The following is an 8,728-nucleotide window of genomic DNA, read 5'->3' as shown; positions in this document are numbered from 1 at the left end:
TTAAAAATGGACATATGCAATTTTTTTGGAAAAGAAAATACCTACATAATACACAATCCAATATCCACATGACATCTACACACAATCCAACATCCACATAATATCCCATACACAAACCATGATACTTCATCATCATTGAAGGAAAATTGCTACTACTAATATTATAATTAAAATCAAATTGTTGTATTGTTTTCCTTCGTATGAGCAGTAAATTATTGCATTATTAGGCCACAAGAACAATTGGGAGGAAAATATTAAGCCATAAATATTACAAACACACCACATTTTATTAAATAAAAAGTGTTACAATATCATATAAAAAGAGAAATATAATTTTCATTAGGAACAAATCCAAAATAGATCAAAGCTCTTAAGCTCTATTATAAATAACATACAATGTATTAGTTTTTCCAATCCTTGTCCTCTCCATGGTAACACGAGATCGACGATCTACATGTTGATTATTATTACCATGTTTAGGTGCACCCCCTCCATCTTTCACAATTTATTTTTTCTTGAAATGTAAAAATTTTCATCCGCAATTGCATACTTTCTTATGAAATTATGTAGTTTCATGCAAGCCAATGTAATTTGTCGTTGTGTTTTAAATTTGTAACGTGACATTTGCTTCAAAATTAATCATTTTACCTTCAAAACTCCAAAATATCGCTCAATGACATTCCTAAATAAAGAATACATATAATTAAATAATTTTTTATCTGTTCTTAGTCTCAACTCTCTTCTAAAATATTGTAAATGATATGTTACATCCCGATGAGGTACAAGGTAACCTTCCATTAATGGATATCCAAAGTCGATCAAATAATATTTGCCTTGAAAAAAGAAAATAACCTATTAAGAATGACATTTTTAATATTTTATTTTATTTTAACTTTAAAAAAACTAACTTGGAAGAGGATGTGAAAATTATAACGATGACTTCATAATAGTGTCGAAGAACACGAGAGAATTATTAGTTGATCCCTCCCATCCAATTATAACATGTGTTAATGTCATATCAAAAGCACAAGTGGTCATAACATTTTGTATTATGCCTTTGTGTCCTCAAAATCTATTCTAATGCACGAATAGGATATGTGCACTAATGTGTGTCCTATCGATCAGCCAAACACAATCCTTATAATTATATATTTCAAATATAAATAATTATATTTGACGTTATTATATATAATGGTAAATTAAGAAAATCTGTAAAACCCCGAGTTTTTATTCATACATCGAAAAAAAATAAAATAAATAGTGAAAATTCGAGAAAATCTTGAAAGTGGGAATTCGGGTAAAATTTTATGATGATTCTAATCATTTTTAATGAAATCTGACCTCACCATTGGATTCAAAATGATTGAAAAACATATTTTAACTTGTAAACACGCTCAAATGCTAGTCCGAACAGAGAAGTTGTAATATCCTCGATTTTTGAATCGGACCAGGCTAATATAATAACTTTATTCTAAAATAAGAAATTTTAAATTTTGATTATACTGTTGGGTTCATAACGAAAAATTAAAGAAAATAAACTATTTACTTATCATTTTTGAAGCGTAAAAAGTCAAATTATTGTCAAAAATGAAAATGACATCCATTTTAAGGTCCCATGAGGCCAAAAAAAAATTTGTTAGGGACATAATTTGTAAAATTTAACCAGACCATTAGATCCATAATGAAAAATTATCTAAAATAGAATATTCATTCGCTACTTTTGGAGTCCGGATGGTTAAATTATCGTCAAACGAAACAATAAGTAAAATACCAATTTTGTCCCAAAAATTATATAAATAAATTTCTAAATGAATTTACTATTTATCTTCATTTTAAAACATCCAAAAACCATTCATGACTTTTAAATTTTTTTTTCGACTTTCAAACTTAGATTAGTTGTGAACGGTCCGTCTTTGACCTCCGACGTAGAAAGGAAAAACGTTCACAACATTATTCTCTACAAAACTCATCCAATTTCCTTTCATTTTCTCTTTTATTTCATCATGTATCATCAAAGATCAACCGTATATAATATGAGGATTTCGATTCTTATACCTCAGATTTTATCCATTTCGAGGTTGAATTATCCTTCGTCGTAGAAGAGAGAAAGGACGACGGCATTGAGATCTTCGAAATCATCGGGTAAAATTTGAAAATCAACCACCTCGACATCTGATCTATCTCGATTTTCGCATCAAAAATCTCTATTTTTGCATGAAAAATCTCAATTTCTACACATGCGCTTCGATCCCATTTTACAGAGAATAGTAAGGAACTCTCAATTTTTATTAGTAATCGTAGATTGTGAAAATTACATTTAGGGTTTTATTTAAAATTTGTTATATATTTTCAAAATATAGAATTATTTTTGTTGTTTTAAATTTACGTCAGAACCTGAATATTTGATGTGTTTAATTGTAATTTATAACAAATTTTACGTTGGCAAGACATTTCATGGGATTATGTTTGACCAGTTGGATTTTGTACACTGCTCGGACCCCATGTTGATATAAGTTTTGTAATTTTTCAATTTAATTAATAAAAATGAATTTTAAGGTTTGAAAATTGTTTTAATAATTAATGAACTCATATTGAGTTGATGAATGTTGGAAAATGAATATCATAGTCGAAAGACTGAAAATTGTAAAAATCGAAAAAAGGAAAAAAATGGTATAAATGATATAATGTCATAGTCACACCCGAGGGGTGATATCTGCATTTTACATTGTGATGCTATGTGTGGGTTAATGAACGGATATTCAGGGATAATGATATTGGTTGCATGTTTATTTACTTTCTGTTAGCGCGAGGCGCTGGTTACTTTTTTGTTCTATTATTTATTTTAGGTCGCATGGCCACAGTTATATAGTATAAAACTAAATATACATTCTCAACTCTGTAATGTTAATTTTTATTTATGTTAAAAAGAAAAATGATATATATATATATATATATATATATATATATATAATATATATATATATATATATATATATATATATATATATATATATATATATATATATATATATATATATGTGTAGCTATTTGTGAACTGTTAAAGAGCTTGCAAATACTTGAAGAGATAGTTTGTCATATCATTCGGAGTGATATACTATCTTAAGATGTACGACAGGGACAACCAAACTTGTACGCGGTATGGGATGTGTATGAGAGTGGAGTAACTACTGAAATTTGAGTTTATTCCTCTCTATCTTTACTAGTGAATTTGTAATGTAAAGGTGTTCGTATACGAATAGGGTTGTATATTTGGGAATCACATGCGCGCCTGATAGGCATAGACAAAGATGATTAGTCAGTAATGACTAACAATCTATAATAGTCGAACGTTTTTACACATCAAAAAGAGACCCATTGCTTATGATCACGTCAAATGACCAGCTTGAACCGAATAAATGGTCAACCAAGTATGATAAGTGTAGCAATCGACCACAAAATCAAGAATTAAAAGCCAATAAAGAATATGAAACATCATATCCCGATTGGAACGATCTAGTCGTGAATCACAACTCTTTAATTCCACTACTCCACAATTGTGTATTATGTATCTATTATCATATTTTGATATATAAAATGAAATGCATGTTTAATGTTTTCATTTGATCAATTAGATTGGTATAAAAAGAAAATGTTATAGTTCGTACTACTGATTGATGTAATGTGAGTTTTAAAATATTTAGTTGCTCATCCTTGGTTATATGTACCAGTTAATCGTAATTTCTTCTGTAAAACTTTGTATATGTTAAAATAATTTAGTATACTTATTCGTTCATGTTATGAGAGGTTATTAGCAGAAATTGTTTATTTCCTTACTAGGTAACCATTGTTACTCACCATTTCCTTCCTATTTTTTTAACTTCAGAGCCTGTAATTGGCGAGGCGAGCGTAAAATCAGCAAGTAAGGATCATCTGATAGGTCAAATAGACGATCAGAATTCATTATCTGGTGAGTATTGGGGCTATACCCCCTAGTGGTGTCGGTTTGTCCAAGAGTATTATAGATTTTGTATTGAGTGTTATGACTTTTGTTAGAGTAAAGAATCTTTGTATAATCCTGTATTTTATTTATCCTTCCGCACTCTGATCTATCGTACGTTATTAGATGTATATAGGCTCCCGCAAGTATTATATTTTGTATGTATATATGCAGGATAATGTATGTCGTTTATCAAATGCAGGTTGAACGCTTTGGAATACTAACATAAATAGAGGAAACCATGCCAAAATTTTGAAGTACCGCATTGTGCCTTGAGATCTGACATAGGGCTTTGTGTTAGCGTTTGGTCAATATCTTTCATTGGTTCGTATATGCATCGAGACTTCGTTAAGATTAGGAGAACGATAAAAAACTTTAAAATTTTAAATAAACCTCCCAAAATTATATGAAAATATTTATTAATAGTATCCAATGAATGCCTAAAACTGACCCTTAGTACCTTATGCCTTTCATTACGACCCACGATATAAACAAACATTGCAACTTGTTCTTGGATCGAGATCTTCTTTTCATTTTTTAACAAACCCCTTACTTCTAATATGCTATACAAATTTAGAAAAACATATCGTTCCATCCTAAATAAATCATTGCATATGCTACCATATCCATCAATGATGTCACACACATAATTTACTCAAATATAATAAGAATTTCTATGTGATTCCTTATAAATAAAAAGGTGTCAATGTATTGATGTATTACAATAATGGCACCTGTTATCAAAATATCTAACAATAGATCATCATCTACAGTATTCACATCATGAACTTCATCGTTACTGGACATACCATCATGGGTGGATGTACCATTATGGGTGAAAATATCATCATCAGAATCCATAAATCTATATAAGTACATAACTATAAAATATTTATTTAACTATTCAAATGACATGGATAATAAAATAAGCATATTTAACATTCACCACATAACAGGCATTATTAATAATATTCACCCCATAACGGGCATATTATTCAATCTAAGGAAAACATAAAAAAATAAACAGACATTGTTAATAACATACCACCATAGAGGTGGCATATAGTCATAACCATCAATGAAAGATGACAATAAAAAAATATATTGAAATCATACACAAATACTATTTAGAACATTGAACTCGAGTATCCTCCATCTCGCCATCCAATCACTCAACACGGAGTTCATTTATTCGTAACATGCACCAAATTTGTTTGTATTCCTTCTTTATACTGAATAATTTTAGGTCAAATCGATAATAATCGCTATTATGGATGATTTCTGTTGTTACATCAAACAAATCAATGCATTCCCTAATGCTATCAGGTACTGTAGGTGATGGTGAGAATGTTACACTACTCACAGTTGTCATCGATAAAACTACTTCAATTAAACGCTCAATCTATTGTCCCAACATAATTGTATTCGCCATTTTTTATTGTTTGGAATGGTATTGAAAATCTAGGTTACCTTTAGATCTCTTACTCGATGGTGTAATAAATGTAGGGATATCATCACCATCAACATCAGGAGAAATATTGACAGGTTGCTAGGAACCTAATGGTTGGGAATCTGGTGGTTGCGTTTCTTGAACAAACGCATCATCATCCTCATTTTGAAACTCATGCTCAATTGCTCTAGATGACTCAGTGGATGGACGTGCACCAGGATAATAAGAGCTTGCAACATACTTTCCAGTAGCATAAGTCCCTCCAAATAGTATGTCCAACTTTTCAACATGTTTCAATCCGTCATAAGGCCATTGTGCATCAATTTTATTTTTCTATAAAATAAATAAACTTGTTTTATAAGTTTGAATAGATAAAAGTGATATTCTTATTTGGTAATCTAATTAAAAATTACCTCCAACCAAGAGCTCTAACATTCATCGCTCGCCAATACCTTATTGTTAACAACATCATAACCCACCCCAATACATGTTTTTAATTTAATACATTTAGCCCAAATACCTTTTGTTTTATCCTAGTGATTCTTATGTTGCTTCTTAACGTAACTAAGTCCCGTCGTTGTCTGAAATTATTTGATTAGATATGAATACCTTGATACATTCAATGAAGTACTAGGTTTTTTTCCATTCTTTATCAATTCCACACAGACATCAACCCAAATCTTATGAAGATAAGGTATCCATTTTACGAAATCAAATTTTGACTCTATTTCTTTTAGTTCTGTTACTTTTTGTCTCGTCATCTGACAATTTGATTATTCATTTAAAAAAAAAGTAATAGATAAGGATAATGAATGAAGAACGTAGTGAAATACGAGTAACAACAATAAGGATCATGAGCAAATAAATAATTATCATAAACAAATATCATTAGAAGTAAATGTTAAAAATATTAAATAACATACTAAGCTTCCCCAAAATAAGATTAAAGGGCACCACAAATTGAACTTCACCACGTGTGAAGCATTGATCTCGACGTTTTAAATGTTGATCTCAACACTTCAAAGACCTCGACGTTTTAAATGGTTGGTTTTTTTTTTCATATAAGATCTCAAGACATGTTTCCTCACAATGCAGATCAAGTTACATAAACTAGGAATTCTGATTTGAGGTAAAACAATACTATTCCCCCGTGAAACATTTTTTGCAATCAAAGGAAGGTCAACAGATCTTGAATAAAAAGAAATGATAAAACTGATGCCAAAATTTTCCTAAGATTAACTTTTAAAATGGGTTACAAATCAGTTCGTTTAAGACTCATACTGAAGGTCGAAATCAAATTCGTCAACATCCCTAATCCTTACTATGTGATTTAAAGTGTACTAAATATTGGTTCACATCAAAATAAATTTATCAAACATAAATAAATTAGTCCTGTAGACACCCCAATTTGAACGGGCCTTCACTCAAAATGGCAAAAAAATAGTGATTTTTCGATAAATATTGGCCAACGGGCCCCGAAGGCCCGAAGCATTAAAATCTAACATTTTTGCCAAAATCCAAGCCTCTAACACCCCTCAATGGGTTAGTAGGACCACCAAAAGGATTCGGCTATCTACCTTCTACCCCGCTCCACTCAAAACATCAATTTTCAACAAAATAGGCCAATGGGCCTCTAAGGCCCAAAACATTAAAATGTGGCAATTTCGATTAAATCGATGCCCCTAAAACCACCTAATGGTCTAAAGGATCCATCAAAGGGACCGGACTCATCCCACGTCGTCCCAACCTTCGTCGCTCCACATTTAAATTCACAAAAATTGATAAATTCTCCAACGGGCCCAAATTGCCAAATACGTGGCATTTTTTATCAAATCAATAACTTCAAGAAAAATACAAAAAAATTGAAAAATTAAAAAGATGAGACTTGAGAGACCTACCACTCCGCCTCGAAATTCGCAAATACCCTAAACCCACCTAAGGCCCACAAGGCCTCAACTCTTTCCTAAATTCATTTCCTACCTTACCCTTAACCCAAAATCAATCTCATGTTACGTAAACAGTAAAACAAACCCACCTTCAAAAATCCCATTCAAATCAAACCCTACCCAAATCAAAATAACCTACAACCCTCTAAAAGCCCAAGCCCAATCTATCAAAAAAACCACAAAACATTAACCATACCCAATTCATTCTCCAACCCATCAACCCTTACTCACATCAACCAGTCACCCTCTCTACATCAAAAGATGACACATGTCATCACCACCCTTCACCTCCCTCATCTAATCACCCACCCCCATCACCATTCTCTAAACAACTCATCTAACCTACATCACCTCTCTTCAAAATCACCTCAACCCATACCCTACCCTAACCTAACCTATCATCATTCTCTAACCATCAACATCACAACCCATACTCAACATACCCTAACACACCATTACTCTCTAACATCAATAACCACTCACATCACAACCCATATCTACACCCATCATTTTCCTTAAAACACTTCCACAAAATCACCTCAACCCATACCTCCATCATCATCAACCAATTAACCCACACCCTTCTTTCTAATCAAACAATCACCATCAACCAATCAACTAATCTCATCACCTCATCCTCTCATCACAAATGCCACATGGCATCATCCCCTCTCTCCTCCCAAAAATCAATTTAACAACCTCTTACACAACCCATTCTCCAAAATCTACACACCTCACCTCATCAACCAACCTAACACTTTTTCTCTAAACAACTCTCTTACACCCCACTCCTCCCATCAATTATCACTCATCTCATCCCACTAAACACTCTACCCAAATGGATTTGGATAAGATCCAACCCGTTTGGATCTAAATCTCACCCATTTTCACTCATTACACATTTACCCTCCATTCCATTTTAAATTTCACACCTTTCACTTCAAATACCCATGCTATTCCCTATCCTCTCAACTCTTCACCCCATTTACTTCATAATGAATGAAGAACGTAGTGAAATACGAGTAACAACAATAAGGATCATGAGCAAATAAATAATTATCATAAACAAATATCATTAGAAGTAAATGTTAAAAATATTAAATAACATACTAAGCACCTTGTTCCCCAAAATAAGATTAAAGGGCACCACAAATTGAACTTCACCACGTGTGAAGCATTGATCTCGACGTTTTAAATGTTGATCTCAACACTTCAAAGACCTCGACGTTTTAAATGGTTGGTTTTTTTTTCATATAAGATCTCAAGACATGTTTCCTCACAATGCAGATCAAGTTACATAAACTAGGAATTCTGATTTGAGGTAAAACAATACTA

Source organism: Akebia trifoliata, chromosome 8, assembly GCF_017979445.1.
Source record: "Akebia trifoliata isolate Shusen 1 chromosome 8, ASM1797944v1, whole genome shotgun sequence".
Lineage (NCBI taxonomy): Eukaryota > Viridiplantae > Streptophyta > Magnoliopsida > Ranunculales > Lardizabalaceae > Akebia > Akebia trifoliata.
This window is presented reverse-complemented; position numbering follows the sequence as displayed.